The 24,874-nt window shown below is 48.7% G+C and overlaps 1 pseudogene; it reads right to left on the bottom strand.

Annotated features, from left to right (window-relative positions):
* The window catches only part of LOC144140000 (uncharacterized), a 54,464-nt pseudogene that overhangs the window by 16,858 nt on the left and 12,732 nt on the right, over nucleotides 1-24,874 (bottom strand).

The raw sequence follows: 24,874 nt of genomic DNA, 5'->3' as shown, positions 1-24,874 counted from the left end.
TTCCCCCACGCTAATGGATGCCCCCCCTTGCAAAACGTTCAGCGGATGCCCTTGAATACAAGCGAATATGCTATTCATAACGGCTTTTCCACATAAAAAGGACATTAAATGGTCCCAAAACGTTTGCCAATACGGGCGGACCGGAGTGTCAAGAATAAAATTGCATCAATTGATTGATTGATTGTAGGGTTTAACGCGCCGACGCAACGCAGGCGATGAGGCGCGCCGTAGTGGAGGGCTCCGGATTAATTTTGACCACCTGGGGATCTTTATCGTGCGCCGAAATCTCGTACACACGGGCGTTTTTGCTTTTCGCCTCCATCAGAAAAGCGGCCGCCGCGGCCGGGAATCGAACCCGCGACCTCGTGCTCAGCAGCGCAACGCCTTAGCCACTGAGCGACCGTGGCGGGTTAAAAATTGCATCAAAAGGTTGAAGAAAGAACAAAGGGTTGAAAACGATTAACACCGCCCATGTATTGCCTTTTTTGTAGTTCGGTTTGCTGTTTCACATCAGTGAAGAAAACTACAGAACGAAAAAGGGGAACTACTTGACACACCTTTCAATAGCCTGCCGTTGCAAACTAGCACCGTGTATTACAGGATTGTACCGCTCCGTCCAACGGTCAAAATTTTTTTCCGCGACCGATGGTGCGAAACGCCGCCGTTAGACAGTGAACACTAAAGTAGCGCTAGAGACCAGCTTGACGTGAGCTAATGCATGAGGGCAAACCGAGGGTGTGCTAAAGAATATAGACGGCATGAACAAGCCGAGCTTCACGAGTAGGGCGCATATCGTGACAACGACGCATATCGCGGCCCGAAGACCGCGAGAAGAAAGGTCGCGACCGCGGCAGCCGGCCTCGCGAGCGCCATAGCTGCGAAGCGGACTGCACGTAATTAACAATCTCGGGTAGGGGTAGGGGGGGGGGAAGAGATTTCACAACGCCTACGAGGCGCCAGCCCGCAAGCAAACAAGCATTGCATATAAATTTTTCGCATTTGCCCGGAAAGCTAACCGAGCCAACTATTTCACTTGGTGTTATCATCAGCAGGGACAGGACTCCCGAGCAAAAATATGATAACACAGTCTTTGTTCCGGCTTCGCATTCAGCCGTAGTATGTCGTCGACTTGCCGAACTGAAGAACTCTAGTAGACGATTGCAGGCGGTGCGAAGTGAATTACACACAGCAAATGTCGTACCGGTGCCACGCCGTTTCCATCTCCCAGAAGTTTAAATACGTGAATTCGCCACAAATGCGTCAACTCGCACCGCTGCCTTCGCGCCACTCACTGACTGAATCAACTTGGCTCGCAGTGGATTCTGTTTATACGCATTGTCTAAAATATTTGCATTTGTATTCCAGTAATTGGGTTTTAAAGCAAACGCTAGACAAAAAACATTGTTCTGGCACAAACGTTTTTTTTATATCTACGTTGTACGTAATGTGCATGGTTTTTATTTAACGAACACTAATCCGTCACGTGACTACTTGGAGGTTTTTTTAAACGCAATAAAAGAGACGACGCTCGCACACAGCTTCAAATATATAACATTTGTGGGCAACATGCATTTTTGTATAAATAGAAGGATTATCTCCCTAAAAAATGGGTTTTATTGAATAAAAGCAACTTCAAATAAGGATTTGAATGACTAACACTTGTATTCTGCTTTTTGTTCGGTCAGCTTGGTGTGAATTTACGCAACATTTGAACACAGAGCTCCGAACGCGCGCAAGTGCGATGCTTTACATCTATATATACTTCATGTACAAAATTACCAGTGGCACATGAAGCCCTAAACATATTGCTTGATTCATAAAACGCGAATGAGAATTACATCTGCCGTATAGTAGGATCTGTTGAACGCAAAGAAGCTGTGCAAGAAAGCAGGCACCCAATATCGTGCATAAGATTCTGAATTCAGGGCGGTAGAATTCAGACGTCAAAGCTAGTTACGAACACGTCACGCGTCCTGGTATTCTCCCGCCTGTTTTGTAGGGTTTCTGAGTAGGCCATTTACTTGCGTGGCAATATATATTACGAAGCATAGTTTCATTCTCGTTCTTATTCGCAGAGCATTATCTGGTGCACAGTTAGCCCTATTTTTAAAGTAAAAACCGACAACCCATTTAAACTACATACAGAAGCAGTGTCACTCCTACTTGCTGCTTCTTTCATGAACTTGGAATAGTTTACAATTAACACTTTACTTCCCTAATACCCATTCAGTATATTCGGTTATTGTTACCTGTGGTCTCTATGCGATCTTAAAATATTTGCTTGTCTTTGCGCCCTTAGAATTTCGTCCTACGATCAAGACGACCAGCTCTGGGCGATCCAGCAAGCCCGAGAGGAAGCGGCTCGACAGGATTGGGACGTTCCCTCGAAGGCACCCTGGCCCGGTCGACGGGCATGACGCGGGCCACGGCTCACGTAGGGTGGATATTGCAGGCTAAATATACGTTTCTTCCATTCCACTTAGCATTTTCATTCGCCCATAGTTACCGACAACTGCAAGAACAAAATTTTGGCTACCATAGGTGTGGTATGTATTGCAGATGATTGCTTTTTAATACGACATATTCACAAAATTTATTAAAGTGAAGCTCTCTATGCCCCACTGATGGCGCTTTTACGCTTGAAGGCACCACAGGAAGCCAACTTTACCGAATGGGAGGGCTCAAGGTGGTGATAATGATGATAAATTTCACAACAGGAAAGCCAACTTTACACAATGTAAGGGCAAATTGTGATGTTGTTGATGAAATGCGAAGTGGGAAATCCAACTGTACACGTTTGGAGGCCACAAACTCAAGAAGAAGAATAAGAAAAGGAAGGAGAGCAGCAGGAGGAAAGCGAAGCAATCTCCAATAGAAATGCAAAGACCAAAATCCTTTCAGCCAAAGTACAAATAAAAACGCTGAGCTAACCGAAGCAGCATATTCAGAAGACCCAATTACACACTAAAAATCGTAACACCACACTCGCTTAGCTCGCCACTTTGCGTTGTGGACTTTGCATTTGTATCGGAGAAGGCTTGGCGTTTCAACCATGTGTTTTTCATAAAGGGCGTTATATTTTTGATGCTTTGCATTCCTAGAAAACCAAATTTTGTACCGTTTGCGGAGAAGCGAACAAAGCTAGGGAACACACACCTGTGTACCCTTACTTTGCATGTTTTTGTATCAGCGCCACAATACCTTGCAATATGGTAGCAACCAACCTAATTAGCACTGTGAAAATAAAAACACCCAATAAATGTATGCTAAAAACACTGTTGACACGTGACTCCTATTGCAATGCGCAAGAGTCCTTGTTACCCCCCCTGTTATAAAAAGAGGTGTGGAGCGTACAAGAGAGTCTCAGTAGACACTAAGGGAGTCATTGCAGCGACGACTGCCTTTCGCCTGCCCTTTTTTTTAGAGTGATGGCTCGGACTGCTCACGCAAGCACCCGCGGTCGATGATGATGGTGATGATGATAAAGAAGTGTAAAAAATCATCAACAGCGGGTCCTTGCATGAGCAGTCCGAGCCACGCGCAGAGAATAAAAATCACGTCCGCGTCACCGATTGTAGAGCGCCGATCAGGCGAGAGAGACGGCACCAGACATCTTGCCGCCACCGAACATGATTTTTATTCTCTCCGCGTGACTCGGGCTGCTCACGCAAGCCCCAGCAGTCTATGATGATAATGATGAAGTGTAAGAAATCATCGAACGCGGGTGCTTGCGTGAGCAGTCGGAGCCACGCGCAACCAATGAAAATCACGTTCGTGTCACAAATTGTAGAGCGCCGATCAGACGAGAAAGACGGCACCAGACATCGTGCCACAAGCGAACATGATTTTAGATGCGAAGCACTTCATGCTCGGGGTGGTGTCCCTCCCTCCCTCGTTGGCGTTGTCGTCCGCCGTACGGACTCTTCCGCGCATGCGCTTCTCTTCATCACCGTCAGCGTTTGGGCTGACGTCAGCGCAGTTCACTTTAAAAACAAATAGCTAGGTGGCGCCCGGTATCGGCTCCCGGTGAGACAGCTCGTTACACAATTAACAGCAGAAATAGCTTGTGGCTTAAGTACACACGGACATTTCTAGGCTGGATTCGCTCCATAGGGGAACAGTGTCAGCTGCTGAGGTTGCTCGAACCACTCGAGCACAAGGACCCGGGTTTGACTGCCGGTATCGGAGGCCGCTTTTCTGATGGAGGCTAAAAACAAAAACGCCTCTGTAAGAGATTTTGGCGCACGTAAAAGATGCGCAGGTAATCAAACTCAAACCGGAGCCATTCATTACGGCGCGCCTCACCGCCTGCGTTGCGTCGGCGCGTTAAACCGTACAATCAATCAGTCAATGCTCCATGCACTCGGCGGCTACATCTGCTGAAATGGTCTTCGATCCCGGCTGCAATTGCTTATGTTAGCCAAAATAGCAATAGCGTCTGAGGAAGGCAAAACATGCACAGCAATTGCAGGAATAAAATAACGCTTACAGAGAAGTGGTGAAACACGGTGTGCAGCCTCCTAGACTTACGTATACAACAATCACTGATCTGAACGCATGATTTTACCGATGAGCAACTTAGGAGCTGCCTGTTAACTACCGAAATGCACATTTGCACTGATTTGGTTTCAGGCTGGCACGACAAATATTTTCCTGATGTTCTCTTTGTGCTCTTGCATTACCTATTCTCTTTCCGCGAACTGCTGGGAATTGCAACGACAGAAATAAATTTTTTGTGTTTACTCCAAACCAGGCTCGTTTTCCTGCCTTTCCAGACATTACATTTTTTTTTTTTTTGCAGCCGGCGACGAAAATTTGTTTTGACATTTTTTTGCGCTTTTGTGTTTGAAATGATTTAAAAGTGTTGGAAAAACACGATACAGCATGTCTTTTTATGTTTCGGTCCCTTGTCTTTCCGTCGCAGCCTTAAATCCTAGCAACCAAGGGCCATGTCGGCCCCCAAACAATATAGCGCATTCACTTTCAGTAATACTATCTTCCTGGTGTGCATCGCAGAATTACAATATAATTGCCCATTATGATTGGTGTATATTGGCTTTGTTTAATTCATTATCACGTAATAGCCCCTAACCACGCAGCTCTTACCTTCATAATGGTTATAACATTTGCGTAAACAGTGAAAACGATTATAATTTGAAAACATTCCTACACATGATTATGCGTTAAAGGGCGAGGACCCGGGTAGAGTGATCGGCCACGGCAAGAGAAGGTGGTGGGCGCACTAAAAAAAGTAATATCTACTAATGAAAGGCAGACAGTGTATGATGAGAAATAGTGAATGACTTGGAGAAAAGTTTTTGTTAAATCGGCGTGGAGCGACCAATCACCGCAAACATTTGCAGGCCGAGACGGGAAACATCACAGCGGCTTTCGCACGCGCGACAACGGTTTTTCCCCGTAGCGGCAGTGGCACCTGCAGCGGCGCGCATTGTCCCCATATGAGACGGTTCCAGAACTTTAGTGACCAGTAAAAGAATTGAAGGACTCTGGTACTATGTTCGTTCTGGTTGCAAGCTAAGCCTCCTCGCTGTGCGACACCTAGTGACACTCACCCGCTCGGTGTGAACCTGTTTATTCAACCCCCAAAGCCGAAATCAGTCTGTGCCAAATCTTTCTACTGGCGAGGGGGGCAACAGTACCAGACAACGCTTTTGTAGCGTGAGCTACACTAGCTGAGGATGAGGAGTTTCGCGTGACTTGGGGACAGCCGCGCCTGCACGGGCGAGGAGCAGTTACAACTCACAGCGCACAGCTCGCGCGCCGGAGCCGCTGCCGCTGCGACTGGTTATGATTGGATTAGATTCGATTACATTTTATTAGATCGGAAATTGTTTTAACATCAGTAAGCATGACAATCAGCTAATCCTAGGCAACCACGAAACATAAAAATAACCAGGTGAACCTTAGCTCAAGCTACGTGTATCCTAGCATAGCCGAGCTAAGCCACTGGTAATTTTTTAGCAAACATGCAGATCAGACGAGCAAATTCAGATCCCGTCTACTCTGTGAATAAGGAAGCCAGCGAAGCTGCAGGTAAGGTGGGTATTCGAGTACTAGGTGCATCTCGGCGTACTTCTCCTTCAGGTGAAGGCCGCCGAAGCTTTTTCAATTCCCGCTCTTCTCCGTCCGAACGAACTACAGGTGTCGCGTATCTGCTGATTTTGCTGCAAATGTCGTAGAAAAAAGATAGCCTTCTGCCGCCCGTGACATGCAACTGCCTCTCTTCTAACCCCCACCCACGTCTCACTTTCTTTCCATTCCGTATTGCCCCTCACAGGATAACCACGGTGTAGGTTTGCTTCAAGGTCGTGCTTGAGCGAAAGTGGTCGGGTGCATTTTTACGGCCTCCTCAAGACACTTAGTTCTAGCCTGTGTGCAATTTGAGGGGTGGCCTCTTCGGGCCACTCGTACTATTGGGCGTTTTTCATTATTCGCTTACAGTCCACGCACCGCTGCTTTTCCTTATTTTTTGCAACATCTGGGGTGCTCACCACAGCAAGCAACAAGTGCGCATTAAAATTTTTCACACAAATTTAAACCACTTTTCGCAATTGTCGTAATTTTAGTGGAACTATTCTTACCCAACCACTGATATTTGGCAGATCCCAGGATTGGGTATGCCACAGTCAAAGCAAGAACAAGAAAAAGAAATTGCGAATGCAGAGCGATGCAAATTCTTGTGTATTAATGACCTTAAGATAACACAGAGAGAGAGAGAGAGAGCTCTTTATTAGATGAAAGCAGAGAGGTTTGCCGGCATGTTACCGCCTGCATGCTACTCTGCGGGGATGGGGAGAAGGGAGTAAAGGCCCTAAAAGAAGTAGGGCAGAAGAAAGATGGGAAAAGAAGAGATTAAAAGAAAAGTGAACACGAAGCTTTGGTGCCTCACAACAACGCATCTATATCTTTGAAAGGTCTCCTTGGACCCTGGCCCTCTCCATCGTCCCAGAGAAAAGTGTTGGTTGCTTTATTTGACTATTTACACGGAATCGGCCTCGCAGAGACAATTTAGAACTTTACGTGTCAGATCGTGTGGACTTTTAAGTCACCACGCAAAGATAACACAGCGAAGGTAGCTGTGTCGCATACGCTGACCTGTCCGGGCCTGATGAAGGCGGAACAATGTGTTGCGCGCACCATGTTGTACGGGCTGTCTGATGGCCATCTCGCTAATTCGTCGCTTAAATTAAACCACGGTTCCTCTCATTTGGCCCCTCCCCCGTTTCGCATTTGGTGAAGTTCTTGATGTCATCCCCGCCCTACCCTTCAGCTTCGCCCATCTGGGCTCCTGACACAATCTCTCTGTTCCTCTTTGACCGCGTCGGCAACCCACCCTGTTGAGCCATGCATGTAACCTTTCCCCAGTTTTCTTTTGGCAGCGTATAACCTGCCGAGACCGGCCAGCGTTAGAACGGCGACTGGCCCAGACGTCGACGACCACCCTCTGCTAAGATTTTTAGAGCATCTGTGAGGCTTAAGAGGTTCCTTTGTTGCTTCGGCGGGCATGGATTGTCTGTGGCCAATGTCCGCTGAGCTGAACGTCAACATCTGTGTCAGCAAAAGCTTGTTCACTGTTTGTTTCCTTGTCATATATCGTCGTCACCGGACGCGCCCTTGTAGTGAAGCCTCGTCCGGGACCGCAATGCACGGAGGACCGAACGAAGGTAGCAGGAACGCATAGCCCTCGGCTCTCTCCGCTCTGATTGGGGGAAGATGAAGACGAACGCGAGGAGAATAGCCTTCTTGGGGCTATCGGATGGCCATCGCTAAAATACATCGCTTCACCCTCAACTATATTTTGTCTTGTTTGCCCTGCCGCTATGTAACATTATTTTAATTAATCTGAACAGGAAGAAGCAAGATTTAGCCTACGCGTACTTGCCTAATATGCCGCGACGAGAAGGGCGATAAGTAAGAAGGCCAGTGTACGGTTCCCCCGCGAATTTTATTTCCAACTTGTAGTGCAATTTCCTCAGGGGTACGCGCTGCTACGCTGCGGAAGAACACAAGAATGTACCGGACTTGAAACGCACAAATGTAAAAAAAATGCAACTAACTTTATTTATTCAACCCAGCTTTAGGATACAACTACAGGAGAAATGACTGAGAAAAGGCGGAGAAAAAAATGGGAGATTTTCATTCCACCTCCTTACGTGACCTGTGTATGGGTCAAAATATCGCGACGTCTTCTTATTGCTGCGGATTCCGCGCGCATCGCTTCGTGAGCACAAAAGAAGATGAACGTGTTACCCGTCGCACGCACAGTTTAGTGCTCCAGACTTCGTTCACGGCTTTCTGTGATTCGCCCTCGCGTCTGCTTTTCAAGAGCGTCTTTTCTACAAGACAATCGTCCCTGCACGCCTCAGGGACCAGGAGGAGACAGTGACCGGCCAACCCGGCTGTTCAACCTGACGCTCAACACGCACAACGAGCCAAGCCTTTCGCCAAGATGAGTGAGTAGTCCTTTGTGTGAGCCCATTTGCATCTGTCCTCGGAAAACTAATTATTGCAGCTGTATAAGACGGGAAGGAAGGGTTCGGCCGTGGTAATCCTAATGACAAAGGTGACTTACTAGAAAGAAAATCAGTCCGCTTGCAACAGTCTGAATATCTGAGGTGAGCTTAGGCCGGTGCTGCATTTGGCTTCGCTTTTCAGCCTTGAATAGAGCTTACCTATTTTAGTGGGATATTTTTGCGCAAGTTAAACTTAAACTGGCTCAAGATTTTTTTTGGGTTTCATGCCTTGAATCCAGCTTACATATTTTAGTGGAATCTCTATGCCCGAGTTACGTTAAGCGGGCGCGACTTCTTGCCTCAATTTTGCGCCTTTATTCCACCGGAGTTTAGTGACGCATTTTTATATCTGAGGTTAAACTGCCCGGTGATATTTTGCTTCGCTTTTGTCCTCGATTCTACATTACCTACTTTAGCGTCGACTAATTCGATCCCCGTCGAGCCCGTACAATGACAATGTATTTTTCTAAAAGCCTTAACTGTACACCGAGGGTTTTCGTGGCAAGGTTTCTTACGATACGTGTTGAAGAATTTGTTTTCACAAGATGTTGAACAAATGATTTTGGAAAGCCGGCCCAAGAAGTAAGCGAAGTGGCAAGACTGCTGCTTGCTACTAGTGGGCCACAGGTTCGATGGGAGCTTAACGCAGGAAGTGAGGTATTGACATATGCGACAAAATGATTAAGGTGAATCTGGTGGGCGGTAAAGGAATAAAATGAAACACCAGAAAAAAGTTCATTCGAAGGTACCCTGAAGAATGGTCCAAGCATCAGCGGTCGAACCGATTTATTGTCTGCATGGTTGTTCAAGTTTTAAAAAAACGGCGAGTTGTCTCAATTGATTATCGCTAACACTATTTCTCTTGAGTGCGGTTTCAGCGAGAGAGAGGGATTACCTTCATTTTGCCAAGAATACTATTTCAAGTGGAAAAAATGAGAGTGGAGGTGCGGTGTTTGTGGCCTGGGACAGCTTGACGGAGTGTACACTGAAAAAGAATGAAGCTACGCTCTGTAAAGCACGCACGCTTTAAAGGGGTGCGCTTGGGATAAGAAAGAGTTATGTGCACAGTACGATTTCGTTGAAATTCGAAAAAAAATGTTATATTTCTAGATAAGTGGTGAATGTTATACCCTACAAATGTGGTTAAAATATGACGTGATGAATTTATTCTAGATGTATTTCAACGTGCAGTAGTTATCTGCGCCGAGCTTTTGTTATGCAGATGTTTTACGCGCAAGGCTACCACCGATACAAACAACTGACTAGAGGCGCTAATTTTTTTATTGGTTGTAGGGTTTAACGCGTCGACGCAACGCAGGCGATGAGGCCCGCCGTAGCGGAGGGCACCGGAGAAATTTTGACCAACTGGGGATCTTTAATGGGCGCCGAAATCTAGTACACACGGGTTATTTTGTTTTCCGCCACCATCAGAAAAGCGGCCCCCTTTGCCGGGAATCGAACCCACGACCTCGTGCTCAGTAGATGTGCTAATTGCGGGCCTCGTGGTTTAAGACTGACAGTGTCGTCAACTATACCAGGAAGTCAATGTCTCTCGCCGAGGCGCTTCTCTATGGGCTTAAAAACACTGGAAAATTAATGGATGTTGCTTCTTCCAGCGTGGCAGGTAAGCTTAGAAGCTTATTGTTTGGTGTGTCTTAACGGTGTAGCAGGAGACACTCTCGCAAGAAATTCGTGCTAGAGAGTTGAGCATTACGGCCACATTCTAGCATACCCTACATGGTCCAAATTTGCCTAGACAACATCAGAACATCAGGAGATATTGCTTTTATTTGGACCTTGCTTTAGGGACTTTTTTACACGCTTCAATAACTGGATTGTCCGGGCAGGGCCGCTGTATACAGTGGGGCACGGTTAGCTTCAGGCATTAAAACCACGCATGCTTTATGTACTACAACACAGCATCTTTCCGCACTAATCAGAAATACACAGGCAGATGATCAAGGTAATAAAAAATACCCTGTCTTCTATAATAGCCTTTGTGAAGGCACCCCGTTTAGTTTTAGAGCCTCAGCATTTCTCAGCCATCCCAGCCGTGAAGAAAGAAATCCGAAAGCGCCTATGAACTGTAAAGAAGAGTTGGAAGTGAAAGCTTTGTTGTTTAGTTGATCGTTCACAAGTGCATCTTCCCCTGTCGCTCTGAAAGTTTCTGTGGTAATTGCACCGCTGTACCAGGTTAGCGGTGCGCGTGTTGATTATTGTGCAAACAGTGCACTCAGGCCCAAAGCCACAACTCTATTCTTTACACATGGATTTGCTTGCGAAGCATCTCAGTCCGGATGTTTTAGAGAGAACATGTGAATGTCTAATCTCCCAGGTTCCCGCGCCCGTGTGGAACGAAAACGCCGCGTGAGGAGCGTAAACCCGGAGACGTGTTCACCGTGTGTATGCGTTCTCCAAGAACAAGAATAAGCCCATTGGGCGCCCATATTTTTATATGTCCGGCCGCGTCCAATGAAAGCATCTTTCAAGCAATATATTTGTGTTTATATGAGAAGCCGACACTATGGGGATCGGTGTAAGCTTGATTGTTATAGCTGCCTTTCCCACAATGTATGTTGCGCAGTGAAGCTAGGCAATCTACAGAGGGAGTATTTTTACAGGCCCCCCTTACAGACTTCTTCGCCGCTGCCTCTTTCCCGAGCAGTTGGGTCTGCCACTCGCCACTCGAGGCATCTGTTTTCCCTTGGTATTATTACGCGTGCCTTTTAGCGGAGGTGGCGGAGAAGCCGTGCACGCCCGGCAGGATTCAAGCGCTCGACGTTAACGTAAGCCAGTCTGTGTGAGGGGGCGAGGGGGTCATATAAACGTGGCGTCTCACGACTTGCGTGAGTGAATACACTTTATTGTGCCCAACACTAGGGAGTAGAGGGGCAGCATGGGATTTTCATTGGGTATTTTGTCATCAGATGGCGGCCAGGAGCCCTTGAGCCCCAGCGGCACCCTCAGACAGCCGGACTACTTGTGGTTTGGACTCCGCGTCGGAGCTGCGCAGCACTGCCTCCGACTGATGCAATAATTATTCTAAATGTCTGTGTTATGGCTGCTCTGCTAATTTGGTGCTGAGTCAAACCCGAGTGGTACGACTGAGGTTAGCTTTCGTGGCGCCCCACTGCCGGGAGTATTTATAAAGGCGCGAATACAGGCGTTTGTGAGCGGCGGGTTTAGGCAATGCGAAATCCTACATGCCACCGATGACGTGCCGCCGGGTATTTGAGATGGCCTAAACAGTGCTGATTTAATTTTTTCCTTAGGTGTGACAAGCCTGTCCCTACCCCCCATGCTGAACTCACGCTCGGAATAGTTAAGGCGGTCCCTGCAGTTGAACCGTCGGGCCGCCTCATTATTGTGCTATTCTCCCGGGTAAGACGAACCGAGGCGACCTGACTGTTGTCCTTCGAGGAGGAACGGTGGTGTATAACAAAGACAATATACAGGATGCGTACGACGCGGTAAAAAAATGCACAGCCTCATGTAGTGCCCAAAAGGGAAACTGTCATTTTGTGTTTTATTAAGTAGATTGTGTAAGAAATGCGCTCATTCGCAAAAAGCAAAAAATCCTGTTTTAGATTTCGTGCACTCCCTGAAATGCGACAAGCTTCGCTGATAATTTCTCCCAAGAATAAAAGGGTGCTGAGTAACTTGTTTACAAAGCTCGCATTGTAGCAAAAGGGTTTAAAAGCGCTGCAGAAAAACTAGAATTAAAACCATTTCTGTTTCTGTGTTTTTGACAATCGCTTTTTTTCAGCGCTTTTAGATCTTTACTGTATGTGGCGAGCATACTAAACGATAACTTAGTTGATCTCTCGCGTTAGAAAGCGGAAGTCCGGGTGCTGTGAAACTCTTTGAGGAGCACTGTTTGCGTCCCTGACGGCACACCTACACTTAACGCCGCCTTTCTCACACAATGGGCAATTATTAAGTGCAGAGAACTTTAGGCGCTCGCCTTGTTGTCCTAACTCGCTAGCTCGACCCCCCGAAGTATGTAGAGCACCAAGGCGGCGTCCCGGGATAACGTTGTTGCTCGCAGCGCACCCAAGAGGCTTCGAAAGTCAAGCGGGTTTTATAGTCATAAGGGTTCGTAACCCGGGAAACGCTGGCGCTTACCTTACATCTTCCCGTTGTTTAGCGCAAAGAAAACCATTGGTACATTTGAGGAAAAATACCCGTAAGTAACCGGCAGCGCCCCAGTTCTCTTAGTTAAGGACCCCCGTTGAGTTGGTTTTTTACGAGAGTAAGCGCAAAATGTGGCAGTGCAAGGCCGGCACATGCGGGGCGAAAAAGCACTAAGAGAACAGAACTCCCGCTGGCGCAGTGCTCTCGCAGGGGGTGCGAGAGCACTGCGAAGGCGGGAAATTGGAATTGCATTTGGTGGTAACAGTGAGCGGAGAACGGCGCTACAGCCCGCTATGGCAAATCACTGCTCTGCACTTCCGACAGCTTTCACATTCAGTGGAAAGGCTTTAACTTTTCTTTGGAAAATACATTCGACCAAGCAATTTCATACATAGGGGAGAGAGTATAAATTCAAAGTATTTTAAATCAGGGAATCAAGGTTACGCCTTTTCAGTACCATATATCTTAGCAAATATCTAACCTTCAGTAAAAAATGCTGTTGTAATTACTGTGCTCCGCTTTCTCTGAAAAGAAGTTATGCGATGTTTCTCTTATCGAACGACTGCAAACCGATGCGTTGAATGTTTGTTAAATGATTTCATGTCATAGTGTGGTTTTCCCAAGCACAGAGGGCGGCGGAAAAGCAGCACACATTTCTCGTTATGCAGTATTGTTCAATACCCAGCATGGGATATATGTACTCAGCGTTAATCAATTCCTTTTTCTTGTTTGAAGGCCCCATCACACGGGCGCGTGCTAACCCCGTACTCGCTCATCGACGTAGCTCGGGGTAACAGCGCGTAAATGTGCAAACTCAGGAGTACGGCGAATGCATTGGTACGTGCTTGTTGCACTGAATTCTGCGCAAACCAGATATCCTCATGCTGCACGTTCTTCTTAAAACCATCGCCCACGAGCTTAAATACACTAGAGGACGGCAACCAATTCAGATTGGGAAATGGGCACGGTGCCGTACGCGTCACTTACATATTCTGAATAGGTTTTCATGTGAAAAATGCAAATGGCTAGGCTGTCTATGAACTTAACAGCTAGAAAACTCTTAGCTCTGGTGTGGTTTCGAGCGCCCGGTGCATCCCCCCGTATATTCCTTCAAATCGAACGCGGATGCTCCTTTCTATACCGCTCTTCTTCTTCCGAGAGAACGCCAGGCATTCCGTTTATGCTCACTTCTATACCAGTGTCGTCGAAAAACGACACCTTCAGAGAAGAGAAATAAGAAACTTAAAGCCGTTCGACTCAATGTAAAAGCTGTCGCAAGTGCAGAGCAATTATTCCCCATAATGGGTGGTGGCGCGTTATCAGCTCACTGCTACTACCCATCGCGCTCTTCACCGCACTATCTCACTTCTTTCTTGAAGAATATGCAACAGAAATGTCTCTCCTTCGCAGTGGTCGCGCGCCCATGCCTGAAACTGCGCCAGAGGAAGGTGTGCTCTTTTTGTGCTTGGTTTAATTGCCTATGCTGGAGCTGTTTTGCGTCCTTTAGAACGCGTAATTTTTTTCTTACGCGGCTGGAGCTTTTCTGCGTCATTTCCAGCAGGTCATTTGTTTCTTGCGGGGCCGCTTTTGTAGCGTGAGTTACACTGGCCGAGGATTAGCAGTTTCGCGTGGCTTCTGGACAGCCGTGCTTAGCATGCGTGAGGAGCAGCGACGTCACACGGCGCACAGAATGTTGCTTACTGCCGGGCGTCTCTCACACACCCTACGTTCCCAGCGTTTTCGCCGACCTCCGTTTCACATGTGCGTCACGCTTCACTTGATGAACATGCGAGGTGTGGCCAGGTGTGGAAAGTATGGCTCCTGCGTCGCAGCAACACCTGAATGCGCCTCTGGAGCCAGCTTAGCTCTGGGGCGATTGGTGACGCTGCGCTGGAGCCGCTTGATAAATATACGTGTGTCACAAATTCGTATACCGTCATTGAAGGAACAGTAAGAGTGATAATCAAGCTAATCCTAGACAACCAGGAAAGCTAAGAATAACAAGCTGAACCTCAGCTAACGCTACGCATATCATGGCATAGCCGAGCTAAGCCACTGCTAATTTTTTTTTCGCGTGCTATCGTAGAAATCACTGCAACGAGCGTTCCTAACTAAATGAATGCGGCACTGCAGGTTATATACACATATCTTGCCTAAAATGTACCCGCAGTTTTCTTCGCGCTTGACTATTGGGGGATGTGTGACAAGCACCGGCGCTTCGCAAGGTTCGAACGGTTGCGACTATTTACACCACGTGGTTTTCAAAGCCTAAGCGTGATTCCCTGACCATGGTACATCAGGGCACGTTATCACGCTGCGCCGCTTTATTACGGCAGTTGCTTGACATCGATCGTTAGCGAGCCTCGACATCAAGGCGAGCCCATCAAGTGCTCTGTACTTAAAACGAGCCTTATGCCACTTCAGCCTCGTAAATGGCCAAGTATTGCTTACGAAGCACTAAATCCAAAGCGTCATTACATCGTAGGAGTCGGTACTTTCATTAGTGGATGTACTGACTATTTGGATGTACTGACGCGCGGCCGGTAATGACAAGGTTGGATGTTTTGACTCGTTTCTTGTAATATCTCGTTAGCTTGCAGTACTTGAGCCCATGTTGTGACTCGGACGAACTGATTCAGATAGCCGACATTTCCGTGGGCAAAGACCTATGAGGCGTTTTTTTTTCTCGAAATGAGACTCAAAAAGGTTCGTATAGACGGTGAGCCAGATCCTGTAGTCTCACGGATCAAAATAAGCTAAATTCATTTGCCCAATAAGGATTTGCTTTTGGCTCAACAGTTGAGACTCTTCTCCAAGGTGTTTGCGCATCCGCCAATTCTCCAAGGTGTTTGCGCACAGCTGCATCTACACGGAGGTTTCGCGCTAACGCGTTTCACGCTTTTTTCCGCAGCATACTTTGAATGCGATAGTTGTTGTTGGGGTCCAAATAAAGTGGCCTAGCTAAAATAGGCAGCCCTTGCGGCCGCGGTGGAAACGAATTTCACCCGATTGTTGCGCGATTGAAGGCTGTAAAGTGTGGGTAAATAGGGCGTACTGGCCAGTGCTTTCTCATGAGGTTTATCCTCTTTTCGACAGCCGAGCTGTTTGGTCGACATTTGTCCTTTCATCGCACCAAAATAACCTCAAAGCACCAAGCGAAAACAAATGTGGTTAGGAAGGCTCAGAGAATACAACCCGATACCTCTACGCCGCAAAAACGGCCACCTATATACTGGGCCACACCAAGGGCACGAAGGTATGGTGTTATCAGCGGCGGGGAACAACAAAATGTGCAGCCAACTGAAAAAAAAGCACTTCCCTTTGTCCGAAGCAAACCTGCGAGCCTCGCGTTTTGAAACCGGCGTCGATACGATTGAGCTATCACGGCATACTCGGCGCTTCGTAGGCGGGCGTTGGCTTTGGAATGAGCAGCAGGTTGTGGCGCGTATTAACGTGGTCCGCCTTTGAGAGAGATGTGACATCCTGCAGCAGAAACCATCCACGCCTGCCACCCAAGCAGAAATTTCAGCGGCAACTCAGGATATCCATGAGAGGTGCAATAGCTGGTTGTCCGACCAAGGGACAGGGCCGCCAGCCCCGCTTATTCACCAGCGTTGCGCCAATACTTCAGGCTCTGCCATTTTTTTCACGATGGGTTCATGTGGAACGGCTATATCAATTGTTTTATTGCAAAGTCAAGCGGTCATGAAAATTACGAAAAAACCACGAGAGCCTCGGCGGCTATGGGGAACAAGCCGAAAACCGCATCAGTGCAACGTACTGCTGACTGTGAATCTCCCTGTTTGTCTCAAAAAGGATTTTATTAATTCGTTCTCCAGGGTGTAATGCTTGTGGTTTCGCGAAAATTGGGTGGGCTTTTGGAATACTCTGTAGCTTTATTCAGGTCCACACCTCAGCACGCCAACACTTCCCAACCACACTGAGGCCCATTTCGGAGTATGACAACGACCTCTGCTCTCTAAACTGCGAAGTTAGTTTGCGCCAGGATACTTTTGCCGTGCAGCAACTGTTCAACACACCCAAATCAAAGAAAACGCAGAAGTCATCATCATGAGTATCAAAATCATCATTATCAGCCTGTCTACAGCCACTGCTGGGCAAAGGCCCCTTCCATAGATGTCCAATTATTCCGGCCATGTTCTAACTACCACCAATTGAACCCCGCAAACTTCCTTATCTCATCTGCCGATCTAACTTTCTGCCGCCCCCTCCCACGATTGCCTTCTGTGGGGATACACTCTTTTGCCCTTAATGACCAACGGTTGTTTTGCTTTCGCATTACATGCCCTACCAAGTACTATTTCTTCTTAAATTCAACTAATATTTCCCTAACACGCGTTTGTTCACTTTTAGGAGAGGGGCTTTCCAGCATCTCGAACCGGCTAGCGAGTTGATTTCCAACACGGAGCGGCTCGGGCCGGCTCGGTGCTAAGCCTAAACGTCCGAACACTAAGCCTAAGCCAACACTAAGCCTAAACTTCCCAAACTTCCCGGGGCTGAGCCTAAACTTTGCAACACCGAGCGTCTCGGGCTGGCTCGGTGTTGGGAAGTTTAAGCTTTGTATCGCGGTGGATATTTTGACCGCGGCTATCTCAGCAACTGTGAATTACAATCCATAGCTCAATTCTATACGTCACTAACATCCACTTCCTCCGCATGGAACTTCGACAACTGTGAATTACAATCCATAGCACAATTGTATACGTCACTAACATCCACTTGCTCTGCACGGACCTTTTTTTCCGTGATCACATTGATTTCGAAGATCGCCGGCAAGCTGTTGCTGCCGTGGTCTGAGCCTATTCGAGCCGCTTCCAGGGCCGTGCGGGCAGGAGCGCCGTCCTGTTTGCAGGCACGGCCGACATGTGCGGAGGACTTGCGCGCGTAACGTTGCCGAGTGCTGAAAACTTCTTATGATTGCCTGTGTGATTGATTTTTTTGGCGAGCGACGCGAGGAATCAACCAATCAAGCACACCTGTTGTCGTAGTTGATAGGGTGGGTCGGGAAACAAGCCGCTACTTTCGATTCAGTCGTGGTTACGCGCAGTTGCGGTGACTGCGAGAGCGATGCAAAGAAAAGCAAGCTCCTCTTGCGGTGCCCGCTACTTTGGCTATGTGAGGGTATTCGTCTCCTCCGAATACTAGGTGATTTTTTTGTTCGCCTCCGCTGATGCGCCGCCAATTGCGTCCGAACTGACTTGAGCAGTTTTGAACACTGCGGCTGCGGCGACTGCGGTTAGCGTGACCGAACTGAGTTGGCCAAGCTCGGTTTGTGTTAACCATGGTTAGCGGGACAACCGCAGTTTCGTCTGTCGTGTAACACAGAAAACTGCGGTTTTGTCTTACCACGGTTTGCTTAACCACGGTTAAGTGCGCCCGTGTAACCATGGTGTTAGTCTGTTTGAGTCTTGGTTTCGCTTGATTCCTTTGACGTAGCTGTATGGCCGACCGCAGCTCAACGCCGTTCGGCACCTTGCACTACTCACAGAAGGCCGCCCGCCTCGCTATCATTCGCTGAGAACGCGGTGTTCCTCTTCACCGGATGCAAGATCAGTCACGTAGACCGAGATGACTCAGCGGCGCATGCGCGGGAGGTGGCGTGGTTGGTCGGCTGCCGAGCAGGTATGTCAGTTTCCCGCGAAGCAACTCGACAAATTTTTCACCCACATAGCCCAAAAGTTGCCCAATGTCCACCCACAGAAAGAGCCCAAGTAGCTAATTCAAAAATGTTCACCCGATTCATCTCATAGGCTTATTCGAATGTCTGCTATTTGTCTGATGTCAGATTTGTCCTGGCCACAGATTAAGTGCAAGACAAAGAATCACTCGTTTGGAGCACAATCAGCTGCACTTGAGTACATTGCGGCGGTATTGAACCACTCCAATAAGATCTCGGATTGTGTAAGGTCCTTACAGCGGTCTCCGTTCCTCGTGACTCAACAATTAACATAAAGGATGCTCTTCATGATATCTAGGGACATCCTGCTCGGCAAGTCGGTTTTAGTTAGAGTTACGTGACTGAAAACTTGTTCAGCCGCAGCATTTGAAACTGGCAGCGTGAGAAGCGAAATGGCTAGTTGCTGCAGCAGCGGGAAAATTCGCATAACAGCGCTGTTTTGGGCACCGAGTGCATCCTTCCGAAAAAAACGGTGACGCAATCGTCACGGAGTTCATCGAACCTATATTGCAGCGAGAAATTGCACTCTTACTCCATTAAAAAAATCCTTGACGGCGGAGTAAACTTCCCGAAAGCTTGCAACATAGCATCAAGTGGAATTTACTTATGTTGTTGCAGCACAAAACGTGGAGCTGGCCTAACAGTCCCAGATTGAATGCAAGGCACTTCAAGGTGCTTTTGACACATGCGGTCACAAATAAACGGCTCCGCTCAATCATGGTGGTCTTCCCTTCGCTAGGGGAAAACTTTTCCAAGGCTTCATGGAAACCACTTCCCAGTCGGCAGGATCGAATATGCATTAAAGGCTCTGCCAATCGGAATCAAGAGATGCATTAACGGGAAGAACGATACGTGGAACCAAACACTTCACAAACAAGCACAAGTCTTTAAACACCCTTGAAGGGTTAGTGTCCTCACTCTCAAAGGCTTTCTTGAGTTTGTCAAAATAGTTTCCAATAGGCCGCAAAAATTGTCGTACAGGATGTTCTACTCATCCTAGGCTTTTTAAAACTTTGCATCGTCTTAGGCTTTTTTTCGGTTGCGTTTAGACTGTAAAATTGCTTTTATTATAGTATAAAATTGCCATTGCTTCGTTCACTGTTTACTATTCGTATTTTGCTTACATGTATAGGGTGTCTCAAGCCAAAACAAATATCCTGGCCATCTCCACTAACGTAAAACGTAGCAAACGGCGAAGCAAGCAGTGTATCCTTGGCTCCTAGGTGTTTTTGCCAACGCAGATCAAAGCGTTGCAAGGAAGAGGAATAGAGCTTTGCTGTAATATTCTAGCCTTTGAAGGAAGCTTTAAAGCACGACGGGTAAACGAGTGTCCCGTTTTCTTTTTAGTACGCATGACGTTGTAGCGCGATACGTAAACGAATTTTCGGGTGTTTTAGTGTTGTGACGATAACGACGACGACAGCGACAGGAGACGCAAACAGACGCAAACAAAGAGATGGCGTTAAACCCGACCGCTGCGGCCGCTTTCCGCTGCTTTATCGCGCTGCGTCGACGCCCATATACGGTGAGCGTAGACATCGGCGTTGCTCGCGCGTCTGGTCACGTCGCCACGTGAAAAAAGAGACAAGCACCACCTTCCCGTAGGGGAACCCTGAGTAGTATGCGAAGCAGGCTTAGAGTCGATTCAAGTGCCGCATTAGTTTTCAATTCGTCGTTTCTGTGAGGATGAGGTACGTAGCTACCATTACATTTACCGTTTGGTTTCCGTGGTAACAACCACACTTTTCGCTTTCCATAACTACCAAATGAGAAATTACGTTTGCGTGAGGTTCAGGTACGTAGCTACCGTTATATTTAGCGTTTGGGTTCCATGGTAACTACCAAACGTTTCACTTACCGTAACTACGAAATGGGAAATTTTATTGAGCCCATGGCTGTTTCGCATACTTCTCAGGGTTCCCCTACGGGAAGATGGTGTAATTTTATTGAATAGGGGGTTGGGGGGTGTTACAATGGAGAGGCATTAAAGAGAGAGAGAGAGAGAGACGTAGTACGTAGTATGAGTTTGTCTTTATTAAGGCATTATCATCAGCATGTTCAACTTAGGGGACGTCGAGCAGTGGTTTGCGTTCCGCTTTGATTATGAACGCCTTATGGCGTGTGAAATGTAAAAATCAAGGGCTATTTTGTGCATGAACCCTAAAGATGCTGAAGTTGAGGACGATGCACGTTCCTTGGATGTTTGTGGGCTGCTTGTTATCACGGCCCGCCGAGACTCGCCGATGCATGCCGCCGACGACGACGATGGAATGTCGAAGGCGCGTGAAGCATTCTGGTCTCGCGCCAGCCCACGAAGACACCGGCAACACTGTCGCTCCAGGAGCCATTAAAGGGGAAGGGCGCTCGTCTCGTGCCGGACCAGATTGATTGATTGAAAAACCATTATTAAGACTTGGAGACCAGAGCTCCGAGCTTGGTTAGAGAAGGGAGGATTGAAATGAAATCCAATCACTTAGTCACTTGTCCACACTGATATCTCGATGAGGTCCAATAGTTGAGGCAGTCGTAGGCCGGAGTCTTAGTTGTGTCCACTGGTAAATAGTACAAGCACGACGGTCACCAATGGCGCTCTTATACCAGTCGTGCTAGGCCACTCTTTAGAGAATACGTCGCTATTTGTTGAGTAATTACGTGTCCAGTGGAGTTGGGTCTTGTTGAGGGCCCAGGAAGACAGCGGCAACACTGTCGCTCCTGGGGCCATAGAAGGGACCTGTTGTTCAGCAAGCCGAGCATGCGCAGTGGGGCTGTGGACGGCGCAAATACAATGACAAGGGGGGACATTGCCCCGACCGTGAGATGCTTCGCATCTAAAAACGCCGAAAGTACGCTGCATGTGGGCGGGCTGTAGCGACAGCATCGTCATCGTCCCCATCATGACCACGATCATCGTCAGCGGACCTGGGTCTGGGTCGTGATCGGTTGCATGCGCCACAGATGGAACGTCGAGTCAGCAGCTGTGCGGCCAGACGTTCTGGCCGGGCCTACGCGACCTAAATAAATGTAGGAAGTCTAATCAGCGCAGCAACAGAGTATGCTTCCTACAAGAGGTTATCCGGACTTTCCGCGTCTGTCACCCGGCCACCAGCACACCGACATGGCGACGTGGCGGGATCCGCCCATACCGGAGTTCGAGCCATGCAACCACCGAGGTTGGTTTATTAAGTTTGAGAATACGTTCTCGCTGAACTACGTAACTACAGAGCCGTTCAAGCACTCCGTCCTTTGGGAAACACTTCCACTCGAACACCGCTTCGCTCTCGCCGTTCCACCGCCCAGCGAAACCCCCCATGACGACCTTCGCGCTGCCGTGCTCCCGCACTACGGCCTCACGGATGACCTGTTTCGGCCTGCACCAGGAGAAGTACATACGCTCCGCGCACGCTTCACAGCCGCACACTGTAACCTCCGCACGATGGCCCTCGTCCCATGCTTTTAGTGTCGCCCCTTTGGAATTAAACACCAGCGCACCACCCACACCTACCACTACAAGACGTAAACCGACCTTCGGGCTGCCGTGCTCGAGTACTGTGGCTATCGAGAAAATCCGCCGCCGCCTGCAGCACACGGGGTACCCGCACGGTTTGAACACGCTACGCCGCCACATACGGTACCCTCCATGCAACGAGCACGGCGACTTCCTCTCTCGCCAACGCCGACAGCTGCTCCCCATGTCCAGCACGGCAGCCGCACCTCCCACGAGAGGACTGGTGGCCAACGACATCACGGCCGTCCGCCGACCACCGCCCGCCTCACCCGTTGCTATCACCCTACGTGCATACACGGGTGAGCCACCCACTACCGTGGTGGCCACCTCCTTTCCGCCTCAGTCGCCTACACAACCGTCTTCCACAGCCGGTGTGAACTCAAACGGGGTTTCACTTCCAGCGGCGCGTTCCCTGCCTTCCCGGGCAGCACGACCTCGAGCAGCGTCGAGACAAAAGCAGCCCGAGCACCATCAACCACAAAAGTTGGTTCTGCATCACATGGTCACCTGCCGCGCAAGACATTGCATCGGTTTTATCACCTATACGCTGCTGTCATATCCCGGTTTTTGACCAGCTACTGACGCCAAAACGTGCCAGTTCCTGTGGTCATGACGCTCGAATCAATAACGACGTCATCGGCCCCTCTGAAGTCCCAGCGTCCACGCCAGTCTTCAGTCCAGCCGCGGCTGAATCGACGGCAGTAGGGCATGACGCATGTACTGGTCGTTTCCTAGTCGAATCGTTTTAGTGTTTAAGACCACGTGCACAAGATGTCATTTTCGAGTAATCGGGCATGCATTTGACAGGCATCCTTGCTTTCCGGGGTCGATGTCGGAGGCGGCTTCGTAATCGACACCACAAGCCCTTCTCGACCGGGCGTCCTCCCTCGTCAGCACTTCAATGACGTCCAGCGCCCGTTCGTAAGCGCCGGGCTTGCCATTGCGCTAAGCGCAAACGCCCGACTTGCATTCCGGTTTCCTCCAATCGTCAGCCTTACCAACTGCGCCATCGAACTGAGCCACAATCGCAGCCCCGGAACTGACGTATGCGTGCTCGACTTCTATGCTGCGACAGTGTCCGCAGCCTGGACAAGCTGAACCGCTTGACCACGTGCAATGGCCTGTTTACACGGCCAAGCCCACAGCCATTGTTGGTGTTACCTGCGACCCAACGCAGTCACGTTCCAACCGCGACTAGTCTTATGCTGCATTCCCAGCCAAGGCCACTGGAGGCTTAGATATTCGCCTGACACCCTTAGGGAACTGAACAGGACTGCTTGATGTCATATCTTGAATACGGATATAGCTCGCGAATTCCCTGTACATACCTGCAAATAGAATCTTTGTTCTAGGCAACCGATGTCATCAATTTTTCATCTTAACGTGCTACACGCTAAGGGGGGGGGGCTATAGCGACACCATCGCCATCTCCCCCATCATCACTATGATCATCATCAGCGGTCCTGGTACTGACTCGTGAGTGGTTGCGCGCACCACATATGGAACGTCAAGTCAGCAACTGGGCGGCCCATTGTTTTGGCCGGGCCTACGCGTAGGAAGTCTCGTCAGCGCAACATCCGAGTCTGCTTCCTACAAGGCCTTTAACTTCTACCACATGGGCGTCAGCACCCCAGCGCCGCAGGACCAGCGTCGCGCACGGAGCGGAACCAGCGGCCGTTGCCCAAACCAAGGGGAAAAAATTACACGTCGCATGAAGTCGCGCAGGAAAAGAAAGTGAGTCACGCTGTGACGTCGCTGATTTTTTTTTGGGGGGGGGGCATGGTCGGCGTGGTGCCTTACGGGATATGCTTTGGGAATACAGTTCCCAGCGCATATTTGTCAAGCCAAGCGTACCTACTTAAGAAAATTCGCGAAGAGTGGCAAAAAACTACAGAGTTTGGCATAATCGTGGCAACACTTGCTCAGAACAAGAAGGACTCTCCATAGCCCTCAAAAGTAATGAACCCGCACTTATAGCAACAATTGTGCCGTACGTCGTTGCAGCATTAAGAAAGAAGCGTATCTGCTCTAATTATTGGCTTAAACCAGAGTCCTTCAATGCAAATCAATGAAGGACTCTGCTTAAACCTTTGTGATGGTCGCGAAGGTTGCCCACAACTTGGCTACCTTAAGATTTCGGCGTTAGGGTAAGCTTCCCTCATTTTTAACAAGAATAAATAGAAAAAAGAGGTAGCAAGAGAAGCGTTTGCTGCTGCGTCGCTTTTTCTATAGGTTTTAGGGGCGGGTGAATTCGTATCTTGTCACAGGTCAGACTCCTGGCTGGAAGAAATGGAAATACCTCGAGAATGTAATAGTGAGACGCCGTGCAATTACTCATGCCGATAAATAATTGCACAGGGTATTTAGGTCTGCACGCACATCTTAAAGGTGGAATCATTGTGACTTAGGAGGTATATAACGTGTCGTGCCTACAGCTGCGTTATGGTGCGCGCCGTAGTGGAGGCCCCGAATTATTTTGACCACCTGAAGATCTTTAACGAGTGCATAAATCTTGAACATACGGGCATTTTTGCTTTTCGCGTCAGTCAGAAAAGCGGCCGCCGCAGCGGGGAGTCGAATCCGCGTCCAAGAATTACGACTACTGCTGGCATAGTGCATCTCCTGCGCATTGCAGGTGTCGTACTCTTGTGGTTGGCTGCGCAAGGCTGGCACAGAAGTTATCGGCACACTTGACATCCAAACACTTTCCATTACGAGACACAGCGCGATTCACTCCGACGGCCGTGGCCAACACCAGGCAGAATGATGGATTCCACTGGCGTGCTACCGTGCCATGAGGTGCACGTGCTAGAGGATCCACCAGAGGCTCTCGCTTGATTCCTCCTTCTAACGACGATGATGTTTAAGCTCGTTCTGGGACGTGAACGTTTGCAGAAAAATCTCCCGAGCAATAAACATGTCGCACGTGCCAACTCTGCTCGAACATCGAAAACACTCTAACCAGCGTTCGTGGCGCGATCTCGCCTGCGCTCTTCTCCTCAG

This window comes from Haemaphysalis longicornis, unplaced genomic scaffold (assembly GCF_048455015.1).
Source record: "Haemaphysalis longicornis isolate Haplotype H1 unplaced genomic scaffold, Haemaphysalis longicornis Haplotype H1 scaffold_5, whole genome shotgun sequence".
Lineage (NCBI taxonomy): Eukaryota > Metazoa > Arthropoda > Arachnida > Ixodida > Ixodidae > Haemaphysalis > Haemaphysalis longicornis.
Note: the sequence above shows the minus strand (reverse complement) of the source record. Positions and strands in the feature narration are given on the sequence as shown.